This window comes from Bubalus kerabau, chromosome 1, assembly GCF_029407905.1.
Source record: "Bubalus kerabau isolate K-KA32 ecotype Philippines breed swamp buffalo chromosome 1, PCC_UOA_SB_1v2, whole genome shotgun sequence".
Taxonomy (NCBI): domain Eukaryota; kingdom Metazoa; phylum Chordata; class Mammalia; order Artiodactyla; family Bovidae; genus Bubalus; species Bubalus kerabau.
The window spans coordinates 65,561,747-65,577,378 of record NC_073624.1 but is presented as its reverse complement, the minus strand read 5'-3'; the positions used below and the strand labels follow the sequence as shown (position 1 = coordinate 65,577,378).

The 15,632-nt window shown below is 37.8% G+C and overlaps 1 protein-coding gene across 6 annotated transcripts in view; it reads right to left on the bottom strand.

Moving 5' to 3' along the window:
- Positions 1-15,632, bottom strand: part of RBMS2 (RNA binding motif single stranded interacting protein 2) — a 78,806-nt gene that overhangs the window by 57,946 nt on the left and 5,228 nt on the right. The window contains exons 2-3 of one of the 6 annotated variants that reach the window (XM_055578172.1): positions 2,479-3,572; positions 802-869 (exon numbers count right to left, since the gene is read on the bottom strand). The exons of 3 other annotated variants lie outside the window; for them this stretch is intronic. The gene's annotated coding sequence lies outside the window, so the exon portion shown is untranslated. Of the gene's footprint in view, positions 1-801; positions 870-994; positions 1,287-2,478; positions 3,573-15,632 lie in introns of those variants that run through there. 2 more of the 6 variants (XM_055578181.1, XM_055578162.1) reach the window with 2 other exon arrangements.

Here is a 15,632-nt window from a genome sequence, read left to right as displayed (position 1 = left end):
GAGAGAAAGAGGGAGAGGGAAAGGGAGAGGAAAGAAGGGAGAGAAGGAGGGAGGGAGGGAGGAAGAGAAGGGAGAGGGAAAGGGAGGAGGAGGAGGGGGGGAGGGAGGGGGAGTAAAGAATGAGCTAGGGCTGCTTGTTTACGTCACTGATAGAAGTTAACCCCGAGTCTGAGTGAGGCTCTTCCACTGGGTCCTAATGCCCAAGATGTTATTTTTTAATTTTTCATAGGCTGAGCAGTTAGACCAAAAAGAAGTTTTTAGGTCTACCTCTTTCAACTCTATCCCCTTTCCTATTTATTTTGTACAAGTTCAGATTCTCATGGAAAAAATGAGGACATTTTCTCCTTAGATCTCAGCTATAAGATTCCAAGCTTGATTTTAAAGGGACACTGCTTTGGAGAACATGTGAAGAAAATAAGCTCAGTACTTCCCCACACACACACACTTTATATTTACAGCGAGCTTAACACACAGAATAACAAACAGAAGAGCTCACCAAAGAGCAGAGACAAGCAAAACAGAGGATGGGAAGTAACTAGTTTCAGATCTTTGGACAGTTTTATTTCTCTCAGGTCACGCTGATGCTTCTTAATCCTTTCAGATTCCCCCAGGTATGACTTCAAAAATGATTTTTCAAACTGGACTAAGTCATTAAACTTGATGCTTAGTGCTTTTTTTTTCCCCAGCTTGACTGAGACGTAATTGCCTAGTGATTTCTTTGACAATTGTAAGCTATCTTATATGAATCTTCATCCCACTATTCCGAGCTTCAAGGTCCATGAAACTGAAACGATTACTCACACTATCTGAAGTTTATGCCCAAGCTGAAGTTCACAGAGTTGGGATGTTTGCTTCAAGCTGTCTCTAAACTGCAGAAAAATAAACAAATAACTATTTTAAAAACACATTTCACAGAGAAGAAAAATACAAAGATCTTAGGAGGAAAGGAACATTAACTTTAGAGTCAAAAATTTAACACAATTGCAACACTTACCTCTAATATTACTAAAGGAATGTGCTGTAGAAGGTGCCTTAACAATAAAATAAACTTGTAGGAAACCAAAAATTTAAGAACACTATCCAGTAATTTACCAATCTAGTCCAAGTGGAACAGGGATATAGGGTGAAAGCCTTCAAATCCCTTCTTAAGGCCCCCTCACTGTCATAGTGGATATTCTAAGAAATAAATTAACCTGTCTGCTTTGCCACAACAAACATTAAGGCCAAACCCTCCCTTAAATGAAGTCCCAGTCTCTATTCTAGTTCTCCTGTCAGCTTTTTGCTATCATAAAGGGACAAACAGTACCAACATTCTGCAGAGTAAATACATACATACCACAGCCCCAATCTCGAACTTTCATTTCTAATAGGACAGGAAGTGCCTGCTAAGCTCAAGGGACACAGGAAGGGTGGGAACAGCCTCAATGTGGGAATTGCAACTGAGACTGGAAGCACAGCAGCCAGATGCAGTCAATAAATCAATAAAGGCATCTCCAACGGATACCATATTTTTTTAAGTCCCTTTTCTGCCCTCAGAGGTTCTCATTCACTATATGCCAAGTTATCACTGCCATTTAGGTCCTTCTCCCTTAGCCTAACAATGTGGCACAAAACCTTAGTCTTTAAGACCTGATTTATAATGGGGCTTATCTTTCAGTGGTTAAGACTCTGCGTTCCCAATGCAGGGGCCCTGGGTTCAATCCCTGGTCAGGGAACTAATGACTATATAGAGCTGAAGTGAAGTAGGGGTCAAAAAGAGTCGGACATGACTGAGTGACTAACACTTCACTTCAACTCTATATTAGAGCACAATTCTCATGCTGCAACTAAAAAGATTCTGTGTGCTACAACTAAGACCCAGCAGAGATAAATAAATATAATGAGGTTTATAACAGCACTCAACCTAATTTCTTAAAAATCCTAATATTCTCAATGTGTTGTGTTCTCTTACTGCATTCCTTAATGCTCAACGATATCTTAGAATATCTTATGGTCAAAACCATAAGTTTTAGAGAAAAGCAGACATGCATTCAGATCCTGACACCACTGTTAGTTACTGTTTATGTAACTTTAGGCCAAGTTACTTAACATCTCTGATGCACTCATTTCCAAAAGGGAGATAATAGCTCCTTCATTAGCCTTTAGGGTCAAATCTAAGTTCTGGTTCAGTCCTCTCACTCACAAGCTGAGTGACACTGGGAGAACTACCTCACATGTCTGAACCTCACTTTGCTCATCTGTAAAATACAGTAAATAAATAGTCTCTACTTCCTAAAATTGTAATGAAGTGAAATAAGGCAACGCATATTAAGCCCTTAGGAAGCTACGTGGCACACTTGGTAAACACTTGGTAAAAAGCTAATAGATGTTCAATTCAGTTCAGTCGCTCAGTCATGTCCGACTCTTTGCGACCCCATGAATCACAACACGCCAGGCCTCCCTGTCCATCACCAACTCCCGGAGTTCACCCAGACTCACGTCCATCAAGTCAGTGATGCCATCCAGCCATCTCATCCTCTGTCGTCCCCCTCTCCTCCTGCCAGCATCAGAGTCTTTTCCAATGAGTCAACTCTTCGCATGAGGTGACCAAAGTACTGGAGTTTCAGCTTTAGCATCATTCCTTCCAAAGAAATCCCAGGGCTGAACTCCTTCAGAATGGACTGGTTGGATCTCCTTGCAGTCCAAGGGACTCTCAAGAGTCTTCTCCAACACCACATTTCAAAAGCATCAATTCTTCGGCGCTCAGCCTTCTTCACAGTCCAACTCTCATATCCATATATGACCACAGGAAAAACCATAGCCTTGACTAGATGAACCTTTGTTGGCAAAGTAATGTCTCTGCTTTTGAATATGCTATCTAGGTTGGTCATAACTTTCCTTCCAAGGAGTAAGCATCTTTTAATTTCATGGCTGCAGTCACCATCTGCAGTGATCTTGGAGCCCAGAAAAATAAAGTCTGACACTGTTTCCCCATCTATTTTCCATGAAGTAATGGGACCAGATGCCATGATCTTCGTTTTCTGAATGCTGAGCTTTAAGCCAACTTTTTCACTCTCCACTTTCACCTTCATCAAGAGGCTTTTTAGTTCCTCTTCACTTTCTGCCATAAGGGTGGTGTCATCTGCATATCTGAGGTTATTGATATTTCTCCCGGCAATCTTGATTCCAGCTTGTGTTTCTTCCAGTCCAGTGTTTCTCATGATGTACTCTGCATATAAGTTAAATAAGCAGGGTGACAATATACAACCTTGACGTACTCCTTTTCCTATTTGGATGTTAACTCCATTTAGATTAATTACTCTGTCTTCCAGTGTGTATCCCTCTGGGTATTATATAACCCAGATTTTATGATCTGATGTGAACATTTCCAAAAACTAGTATTTTAGTTACATTCAAAAGATCATACTAGGACTAGACAGGCTGAACTATATAAGTGGAAATACTGAATAAGAAATTTCAGGAATCATCCAACCCAATTTCTTTTCTCTATCTTCCAGAAGCAAACGATCTGATTGTTTGAAAATTCTTTTCATAACTCCAGTCTCCTGAAATTGGTGGAATATCTCTTATCTCTAGGGAAAAAAAAAAGGAAACAAAATAATACAGAATCAAAGCACATTAGACAAGACATCCCAGCTCCCATTTCTCTAGAGTCCTGCTACTTTAAGAAACTGAAATAGATTTTTTTAAAAAGGTAGATCTTCATTTACCCTAAAATTTAACACGTTTTTGCCATTCTAAAAGTAGATAAAGAAGGATCCAATTAAATAAATTCTATTATATATAATAGAATTTATTTAATTGGATCCTTCTTTATCTTTATATATTATTCTTTATATATATATTTTTATTTGTTAGGCTGTGTTGGGTCTTAGTTGCCGCTCACAGGATTTTTTGTTGTGGCCCATGGATTCACTAGTTGTGGCTCAAGACCTTAGTTGCTCACAGCATGTGGGATCTAGTTCCCAGGCAGGGATGGAACCGAGGCCCCTGCATTGAGGCTGCAGAGTCTTAGCCACTGGACTACCAGGGAAGTCCCTGGTAAGTATATTTTTAAAGCAAGTAGGGACTCCCCTGGTGGTCCAGTGGCTAAGACTTTGTGTTCCCAATGCAGGGGGCCTGGGTTTGATCCCTGGCCAGGGAACTAGAATCCACACACTGCCAACTAAGACCCAGTGCAGCTAAATAAATAAATAAATATTTTAAAAATAAAGGAAGGAAGTTATAGAATCTTATGGAAGCAATAGCAAAGGTGATGGAGTTCTGTGGTTAGATTCAGAAAGTGTATGAGAAGGGGAAGAATCCTATTTCTTCCAGTGTGTTTACTTTGATACCCACCCAACTCATCTGCTTTGCCGATTATGACTGCTTACATTTTTCTAGATTTAGTCAAAGCTTCTCAAATTCTTGGTTCTTTTGGGCCCAGCACCCAAGAGTTTTTCTGAGGGGGAAAAAGTAAAATAGTTATTTGGAACATCTCTTAGAAAGAGATATCTATACCTCAGATTCTATATAGACTAGTATGTGATTTCTCCAGAAAAACTGTAAAAGGGAAGAACAAATCTGACTCCATATTGGATCTGTTTTCTTTACTTTAACCTTTGTATTCTATTGCTTTTGCTACAAGTTAAGAATGCTGCCTATAGCCTGAAATATAAAGAATAGCCCATTTTCAAGGTTCTGACTTTTAAGGTATAACATTTTTCCATTCATGTAACATTTGTCATGTTGGAGGTACAAAGAAACAATATAACCTGACCTACATGGACAGATGCAAGAACAAAGGATTCTGACCCCAAGAAGTCTGTAACAACCAACCACACCCCCTCTCCCCTTTTAGTATAAAAGCAGCCTGAATTCTAACTTGGGTAAGGTGGTTCTTTGGGACAACAGTCCATCTTCTCAGTCTGCTGGCTTTCCAAATGAAGTCACTACTCCCTGCCTCAACAACTTGTCTCTCCATTTATTGGCCTGTTCTGTAACAAGCAGTACAAGCATGAACTCAGTAATAAAACAACAGTTTTAAGTGTCTCAGGTAGAGCAGTCGGAGGTCTTGGGACTTCTCTGGTGGTCTGCACTGCCACTGCAGGGGCATGGGTTTTATCCTGGGTGGGGAACTAAAAAAAAATCCTCTGTGGGTTATCTTTCCTCTCACTGATTAACTTCTGCGACCAAAAGTCTAAGTAATGACAAAAGACCCAAAAGTTCAATTTATTTAATGGTAAAGAGATGAATAATGCCTCAAGAAGTGGTGGGGGGGGGGGAGGAGTTTAACACATCAGCTTACTCAAGCAGAAATATTTAAGGATCTGCATCAAACAACTAGAAAAACTTAGCCCTGTTCCCTTCAGATGTAGGATGGAATGACAAAATGACAAAATTGGTCTAAAGCTAGAAATTGAGAAAGTTCGCCCTTTCAACTCCTTGACATAACTCATAGAAAAGAGAGGGAAAAGACAGGCAACTCTGAAGAATTATTTAATTAATCATACCCTGGATATCAGTGCCAATAGTATATTCTCCTCTTCCATAAGAAGATACTTCTGGCCAAAACTTATTACAAAGAAAACCCTAACAAAACTTTCAAGTAACTCTTCCTTTGCCAGACACTAAAGAAATATAGCAATCAAATCATCTAGCATCCAGGGACCAGAAAATTAGCATAATGTAGAAAGAAAAGACTAGACTGGATTCTATGCACACCCAGAATGGACTGCATTGATAGGCAATATTATAGTCTCCAAATGCATGTTTCCTTCACACTTGAGACATTAATTTTGTTTAGCTTCAGCTATCCCTAAAATAGGACTGATGCTAAAGCTGAAACTCCAATACTTTGGCCACCTCATGTGAAGAGTTGACTTATTGGAAAAGACTCTGATGCTGGGAGGGATTGGGGGCAGGAGGAGAAGGGGACGACAGAGGATGAGATGGCTGGATGGCATCACTGACTCAATGGACGTGAGTTTGAGTGAATTCTGGGAGTTGGTGATGGACAGGGAGGCCTGGCATGCTGTGATTCATGGGGTCGCAAAGAGTCAGACACGACTAAGTGACTGAACTGAACTGATCCCTAAAATAAATAACTCAGATAATCACAATAAAAGCCCACAACTGAATTCAACAATTAGACTGAACCAAATGAAATGGCTGGTTATGTAGGTTAAATACAGAATCTTTTCAAATAGTCAAATACTGGTAATTTCATGTGATTAAATCCAACATTGCAAAAAGTGTGAGGCAGTGAGGATGATAATGAGTTAGAACACTGGTGAACTGGATACCTCCTTTCCTTTGTCCTGTCTCATTTTCAGATTAAAAAAAAACAAAAACCCAGAGAGGTAAACTCACTTCCATAAGGTCCTGGGAGTCAAATAATATCTGACACAGGAATCCAGACTTTTTTATCAGTGTGATTTGATTGTAAAATTTAAAATTCTGATAAATATATATTTAGGGGTCATAAATAATAAAGGAATAATCCTAAGATTCCAAAGGTGAAAGTTCAACTGTTTTCCTGAAATCAACTCTATCTCAAGTAGCAGAAATATCTAACATTTCAGTCTGTTCCTAAATTGCACAATGGAGGATATTTCTAGGGCTAAACCTATAATGCAAACAAGAAAATTTATAGAAAACTACAGTTGTTGGGAAGTGCTGCTAATTAAGTATTCAAGATTCTACCTGAGGTTTGATTCATTATATATTTAGAAGGTAATTTGCTTGAATTCTGCTTTCCTCTCAGGGATAATTTGTACTATAACCTGAAACTCTCAGATGAAACACAAGAAGATTTGAATATAAGAAGTGGCTTCTAAAACATCAACATACATTACTTATGAGGTTACTAGTCACCAGTAGGTTTTGCCAGAATCACAATCTTGATGAGGACAGGGACTGTGACTATTTTGTGTACCCTATTATATCCCCAGTATTTAACAGCATCTGGCTAAATTAACATTTAAAAATATTTGTCAGCAGTGACAACCTCCCCATGAGAGTTTGCTTCTTGAAAAGGATCTCCTTCATCCCTTTCTAGAAGAAGAGGAGAAAGGAAACTCCACCTAGAGTGGAACCCTAATTCCTACTTAGTGGATGTAAAACGCCCAGATGCTATAAGATCAACACTCTCTTTAGTCATGCACAAATGCTAGGTTTGTGCTCTACTGTCCTCTGGCAGTCGCAGGAGAAAAAGCAAGGCTTACAGAAACATGCTCCTTTAGACAGAAGCAGCAGTAAAAACACCCTGGGACTTTCCTGGTGGGTGCAGTGGTTAAGAAACCACCCGCCAATGTAGGGAACACAGGTTCGATGCCTGGTCTGGGAAGAGCCAACATGCCACATAACAACTAAGCCAGTGCACCACGACTCCTGAGACTGTGCTCGAGAGCTCAAGAGCCACATTTCCTGAAGCCCGCTCGCCCTGGAGCCCATGCTCTCCAAGAGAAGCCCTCATACTCAACTAGAGTAACCTTGCTCACAGCAACTAGAGAAAGGCCTCTCGTGAAGCAATGAAGACTCAGCACAGCCAAAAATAAAACACTAATTAACTTGAAAAAATACAAGCACCCTAAATCAGGATGAACTAGAAACCATTTCAACACACACATTTTGGATACACATGTGAAACACACACACCACTTAAAAAAATATATTTGGTTAATGAACAAATGGAATAAACTTCAACACTAAATTTACATCTGAAAAAATATTAAAAATACTGAATATAGTGTTGATAGTGATGGAATGGCACATTAGGACATGTAGGAGCTTTTTCCTTTACATTTACAATGCATATGATTTTCCTTTTGTGGGTTATTTTTTTTGTCATTAGGACATCAGAAAGCTAGAATTTACCTGTGTCTCTCATCTGTGTACTAGATAAAACTATACCATCATCACATAAAAGACACCACCCAAAAGGCCCACTATAAATTTGTATTCCCACAGCATTTTATACACAATATTGTAGGCTTTGAACTCTTACTTACTGCCCCAACTCTTGTACCTACATGGTGACTTTCTAGGAAGCAGACACCAACTTTATTCATCCTTTTATCTTTAACACCTAAATATAACTTACACTCAAGAATACCAGCTGGAAGAATACAATTTTCAATTCAAGTGTCTCCAGTGTGAAAGTGAAGCTCAATGAACATTAAGAGAACACTGCCACCTCCTGGGTAATATAGGTCGTGCATTCTTTAGCAAATACCAGGAAGAGAAAGCACAGAATTTGTATATAGGTAGATCAGAAATTCGAAATTTAAACCCAGCTCTATCATTTGCTGTGTTAAACTGGAAAATCTCAATCAGTTTTCCCTTCTACAAAATGAGCATAGCACCTGTCCTATTTCTCAGGAATAATCATGACAGTCAAATTATAATGACTGTAAAAGTACTTTGTTGGTTATAAAATGTTTTTCAAGTATGAGACCATAGTTGACTATTTACTCTGCTGTGTTGAGCATAATAAATCCATCTTTTTTTAATTGAATATTTCATTAACATAATAGTTGTTTTAACAAATCCATCTTACTTCTTACCACAAATCTAACTAAATAACCTGCAGGTTGAGGATCAGAGCCAACTCATTAAATTTTAGATGTCTAATGGCAAATTTCTTTATATGTTAATGTAGACTGTCATTAACTTATTAAAATGTGTTGTTGAGCATAAAATTAAAATTACTTGGCGACACCACTTCTCACCCACCAGACTGGCAAAAATCCAAAAGCTTGACAACAGACTGGTGGAAAGAGTGTGGTAAAAAGGCTATCATATATTGTGTGTGGAAATGCAAAATAGCATATCTCCTTTTGCACTATTAAGCAAAAGGACATATATTTTTACCCTCTCTCAACTTAAAAATTGAGTAATGTTTTATTCGGAGGGAATTTGTAGGACGTCAAGCCCAGGAGACAGCCATTTCAAGTGACTGACAGAACTGCTCAGAGGCGGTGGAGGAAGGAGTCAGGGTTACACAGAAGTTTGCAATAAGGGGCAAGTAGTCTGAATATCAAAAGATTATTGTTAATTAAGAAAAACTAGGTTAAGGAATTTATTTATTTATTTATTTATTTTATTTTTTTGGTTAAGGAATTTATTAACTTGAATTTATTAATTCAAGTTAAGGACTTTATTGCTTTTCTATTTTAGGGAAGATGCAGGAGTCTGGGCTTGCTGAAGTAATTTCTTTCATATGCATCTCAGCTATTTGGGGCCAGTATTCCGAGTATTTCACATCTTTGAAAAGGCAACATCAAAATCATAAAATTTACATGTGTTATGAACCATATCTAAAACTAAATATAATAGAAATTTTATTTCCTGATTTTATTTCAGGAGAATTAATGTTTAGGAAATCTATTACGTGAATCTTCTATAAATTACTGTTTCTAATTTTCGGTCATACTCTTAATGATTGCAGCAAGATAGTCCTAAGATATACATCAAACCTAGTATGCATTAAAAATCCTGTAAGGTCCTAGGTAATTTTCATTTAATTATTCATTAAAGAAACGCTTACTCTATCATGAACAGTGTGAAGCTCTTGCTGTTGTTGTTGTTTTGAAATTATTAATTAATTTTGGGCCACACCCTGAGGCATGCGGAACTTCCCCAACCAGGGATCAAACCCACATTCCCTGCACTGGAAAGGGTCTTAAAAACCGGACTACCAGAGAAGTCCACAAGCGTGAAGTTTTTTTTTTACTGTTAAGATCTGTCAACCATAAAAAAAAAAAAAAAAAAACTACTGGAGTTGTGTCAAAGGATTCGAGAGTCAACTTCAGGGGACTCCCACTATCCAGAGATGGGATATTTGAGCATCAGAAATAAAAATTGCAAAGAATGTAAACATATTTTAGTTGTTCAAATTCATAGTAATTTTTAAAACTGACTGATCACCTTTGATATTATAGAACCAACTTATTATTCTATAAATTGGCAAGTAAAGAGAAACAAATCAAATATACAGCCTACCTTTTCTATATGAACTGTATCCGTGAATGACTAAATACTTGATGAAGCAAAGTCCTTATTTATACAAGAATTCAAAATAATAAATAAGGAATATACAACAAACCCTAGTGAAACAGCTGGTCTGGGCAATGATTATCAAAGGATATGAAAAAATCATTAAATTAAAAACTGATTAGGATCATAAGGAAAAAACTATATACAAATATTCCTTATGAATGCAGATATAAAAAACCTCAATGAAATATTAGCAAACTGAATTCAGAAACATATAAAAAAAGGTTTAAACACCATGACCAACTGCAGTTAGTTCCAGGAACCCAAGGCTGGTTAAGTATCTAAAAATCAAGTAATGTAATATGACATATTAATAGAATTATGGAAAATCCCCATGAACTTCCAGATGTTCAAGCTGGATTTAGAAAAGGCAGAGGAACCAGATATCAAAAATCCACTGGATCATGAAAAAAGCAACAGAGCTCCAGAAAAACATCTACTTTTCCTTTACTGACTACACCAAAGTCTTTTACTTGTGTGGATCACAACAAACTGTGGAAAATTCTTCAGTTCAGTTCAGTTGCTCAGTCATGTCTGACTCTTTGCGACCCCATGGACTGCAGCACCCCAGGCCTCCCAACCATCACCAACTCTCAGAGCTTACTCAAAATCATGTCCATTGAGTCAGACATGCCATCCAGCCATCTCGTTATCTGTCGTCCCCTTCTCCTCCTGCCTTCAATCTCTCCCAGCATCAGGGTCTTTTCCAATGAGTCAGTTCTTTGTTGACTGTATAGAACTTCTCCATCTTTGGCTGCAAAGAATATTATCAATCTGATTTTGGTATTGATCATCTGGTGATGTCCACATGTAGAGTCTTCTCTTGTGTTTTTGGAAGAGGGTGTTTGCTATGACCCAGTGTGTTCTCTAGGCAAAACTCTATTAGTCTTTGCCCTGCTTCATTCTTTACTCCAAGCCCAAATTTGCCTGTTACTCCAGGTATTTCTTGACTTCCTACTTTTGCACTCCAGTCCCCTATAATAAAAAGGACATCTTTTTTGGGTGTTAGTTCTAGAAGGTCTTGTAGGTCTTCATAGAACCATTCACCTTCAGCTTCTTCAGTATTACTGGTTGGGGCATAGACTTGGAATACTGTGATATTGAATGGTTTGCCTTTGAAACGAACAGAGATCATTCTGTTGTTTTTGAGATTGCATCCAAGTACTGCATTTTGCACTCTTTTGTTGACTATGATGGCTACTCCATTTCAAGAGATGGGAATACCAAATCACCTGACGTGCCTCCTGAGACATCTGTATGCAGGTCAGGAAGCAATAGTTAGAACTGGACACAGAACAACAGACTGGTTCCAAATCGGGAAAAGAGTACGTCAAGGCTGTATATTGTCACCCTGCTTATTTAACTTATACGCAGAGTACATCATGAGAAAGGCTGGGCTGGTTGAAGCACAAGCTAGAATCAAGATTGCTGGGAAAAAATATCAATAACCTCAGATATGCAGATGACATCATCCTTATGGAAGGCAGTGAAGAGGAACTAAAGAGCCTCTTGATGGAAATGAAAGAAGAAAAGAGTGAAAAAGTTGGCTTAAAACTCAACATTCAGAAAACTAAGATCATGACATCAAGTCCCATCACTTCATGGCAAATAGATGGGGAAACAGCGGAAAGAGTGACAGACTTTATTTTTTGGGGCTCCAAAATCACTGCAGATGGTGACTGCAGCCATGAAATTAAAAGATGCTTGCTCCTTGGAAGAAAGGCTATGACCAACCTAGATAGCATATTGAAAAGCAGAGACATTATTTTGCCAACAAAGGTCCATCCAGTCAAAGCTATGGTTTTTCCAGTAGTCATGTGTGGATGTGAGAGTGGACTAAAGAAAGCTGAGTGCCGAAGAATTGATGCTTTTGAACTGTGGTGTTGAAGACTCTTGAGAGCCCCTTGGACTTCAAGGAGATCAAACCAGTCCATCCTAAAGTAAATAAGTCCTGAATATTCATTGGAAAGATCAATGCTGAAGCCAAAACTACAATACTCTGGCCACCTGATGGGAAGAACCAACTCATTGGAAAAGACCCTGATGCTGGGAAAGATTGAAAGCAGGAGAAGGGGACGACAGAAGATGAGATGGTTGGATGGCATCACCGACTCAATGGACATGAGTTTGAGTAACCTCTGGGAGTTGGTGATGGACAGGAAATCCTGGCGTGCTGCAGTCCGTGGGGTTGCAAAGAGTCAGACACGACTGAGTGACTGAACTGAAATCCCCATGATCATCTCTGTAAACGTAGAAATAACATTTGACAATATCTAATACTCATTCATAATATAACTAATTCATGATCTCCTAATAGAAATTTTCATTTTAATAGACAAAGAATAAATACAAAAACCCTACAGCTAACTTCACATATGCATGCATGCTAAGTCACTTCAGTGTGTCTGACTATGTGTGACCCTATGGACTGTAGCCCACCACGCTCCTCTGTCTATGGATTCTCCAGGCAAGAATACAGGAGTGTGTTGCCATGACCTCCTCAGCTAACTTAAACTTAATGCTAAAAAACTGAATGCATTCCCCCTAAAATCAGGAACAAGGCAAAGGTGACTGCTCTCACCATTTCTGTTCAACACTATGCTGGAAGTTCTAGACAACGCCCTAAGAAAAAGCAAGCAAACAACAACAACAAAACCAAATAGCGTAAAGGCATCCAGATTGGAACGGAAGAAATAAAGCTATCCTTATTCATAAACACAATTGTCTGTGCAGAAAATCCTAAGGAACCTACAATAAAACTGCTAGAATTAATAAATGAGTCCAGTGAGGTCACAGAATACAAGATCAATATACAAAAATCAACTATATTCCTACACACTAGCAATAAACAGACTCAAATGAAATTAAGAAAATTCTATTCATAATAACATCAAAAGGAATTAAATGGAAATAAATTTAATCAAACAAATGTAAAATTTATACACTGAAAAGTATAAAACATTGCTGAGAAAAATTAAAGAAGTAATTGTTAAGATGATAATTTCTACTAAATTCATATATAGTTTCAATGTCAAAATCCTAGTAGGCTTCTTTGCAGAAGTTGATAAGCTGGTGAAGCTGCAAAGGACCTAGGATAACCAAAATAATTTTGAAAAAGAAAGAAGTTTAAAGATTTACACTGAATTCAAAACTTACAAGAAAGTTAAAGTACTCAAGAGAATGTGGTATTGTTATAAGGATAGGAATGTAGATCAATGGAACAGAATTGAGAGACCAGAAGGAAACCCTTGTATTAGTGGTCAACTAATTCTCAAAAAAGGTTTCCACAAACAATGCTGGAATAATTGGATATCCACATGCAAAAAAGAAAACTGAGATCCTTAAATCACACTATTCACAAATATTAATTCAAAATGGATCACAGAATTAAATGAAAAAGGTAAAACTATAGTCTCCTAGAAGAAAACAGGAGAACATCTTCATGACTCTGGACTAAAATTCTCAGACACAACACCAAAAGCACATGGCATAAAAGAAAAATATGATAAATTGGACTTCATTAAAATTTTAAACTTTTGACTTTAAAAAGATACTATTTTAAAAATGAAAAAAAAAACAAGTCACTAGCTGCAAGAAAATATTGCAAATCACATATCTGATAAAAGACTTGTGTCTAGAATATACAAAGAACTCTTAAAACTGAATAATAAGACAATAATCCAATTTTAAAATGTACAAAAGACTAGTGGTGCCCAAAGACATTTCATCAAAGACATCCAAAAGACTAATAAGTACATAAAAAATCAGAATCATTCGCTTTTAGGGATATGCAAATTAAAACCACAATGAGAAACTACGATATGCCCATTAGAATGGCTCAGGACTAAAGAATCCGCCTGCAATGCAGGAGACACAGGTTCAATCCCTGGGTTGGGAAGATCCCTTGGAGAACAAAACGGCAACCTACTCCTGTATTTCTTGCCTGAAAAATCCCATGGACAGAGGAGCCTGGTGGGCTACAGTCCATGGGGTTGCAAACAGTTGGACATGATTTAACGACTAAACAACAATCAAAAAGACATTAAGTGCTGATGAGGATGTAGAGAAATCAAAGCTCTCATACATTGCTTGTGGGAATGTAAAATGGTACAGCCACTTTAGAAAACTGGCAGTTTTCTTTAAAAGTTAATCACATTATTACCATATAGCTTTATAAAAGTTTTGATATCTGGTGGAGAAGTCCAGACACTTCTTCACTCTTTTTCAGAATTATCTTGGCTTCTCTCTTTTGTTTTCTACTAAGATTTTAGGATGCATGAAAATTCTGTGCAAAACCCTGTTGAGATTTTGATTGGAATTGTGTTAAGATTATGTTACTTTGGGGACAGCCTCCATCTTTTTGATTCTGTTTCCCTCCATTTAACACTGTATGTGTTCTGTTACTCGCTCAGTCGTGTTCTACTCTTTGCGACCCCATGGGCTGTAGCCTGCCAGGCTCCTCTGTCCATGGAATTCTCCAAGCAAGAATACTGTAGTGAGTAGCCATTCCCTTCTCCAGGGGATTTCCCCAACCCAGGACTCGAACCCAGGTCTCCTGCATTGCAGGCAGATTCTTTACCATCTGAGCCACCAGGAAAGCCTCTTTAGTTGTCTATTACCACATAAGATATTACTGTAAACTTAGTGGTATATAACAACACATATTTATTATCTCACAGTTTCTATGTGTCAGTTGTCTGGGCATGGCTTAGCTAAGCTACAATCAGTGTTGGCCAGGGCTGAGTTCTCACCTGAGGCTCAAAGCAGGAAGGATCCACTCTGTCACATGATACTTGGCAACATTCAGTTCCTTCCAGGCTTTTGGATGAGGGCCTCACTTTCTTGCTAGGTGTTGGCTGAGAGCTGCCTTCAGTTTCTTAGCATGTGGCTTTCTCCTTAGGACAGCTCACGTGGCAGCTTGCTTCTTGAAAGCCAACAGGGAAAGTAACGATTGCTGTATTCTGTTTATTAGGAGCAAACCAGAGCTCCCATTCATACTTAAGGCGAAAGGTTTACACAGTCATGAAAATCAGGAGGTAGGGATCATGGGAGCCAGCTTAATATATAGTATACCTTTCCATTAACTAATTTCTCCCTAAAATTCTTTTATTAGGTTTATTAATTCTATACTAAGTTTATTTATGTGTACTTCTCATCATGTAACACCATCATAAAAAATAGGCATAATTATTACTTCAACATAGCAATGCTATTGAATTCTGGATACTCATCTTTTTATCTAGCAACTTTGCTGACCTCTTATTAGTCCCAATAATTTACCTGTTACTTGGATTTTCCTTATAAATATTATTTGTAAATAATGACAATTTTGCTTTCTCATAATCTTTATACCATTTATTTTTCTTATTTTACTGGACAATAATAAGACCTTCAATAAAATATTTAACAGAAGTAGTAAACCCAGGCCTGTTCCCTGATAAACCTTTTGTCAGGTTTATCAGGATATTCCTTTCCTTGCCTAGTAGACTAAGAACTTTCAAGATGAACAGATATTTAATTTTACCAAATATTTCTTCTGCAATGATCTGGAGGATCAAATAGATTTTCTATCTTAATCTACTGATTTGGTAATT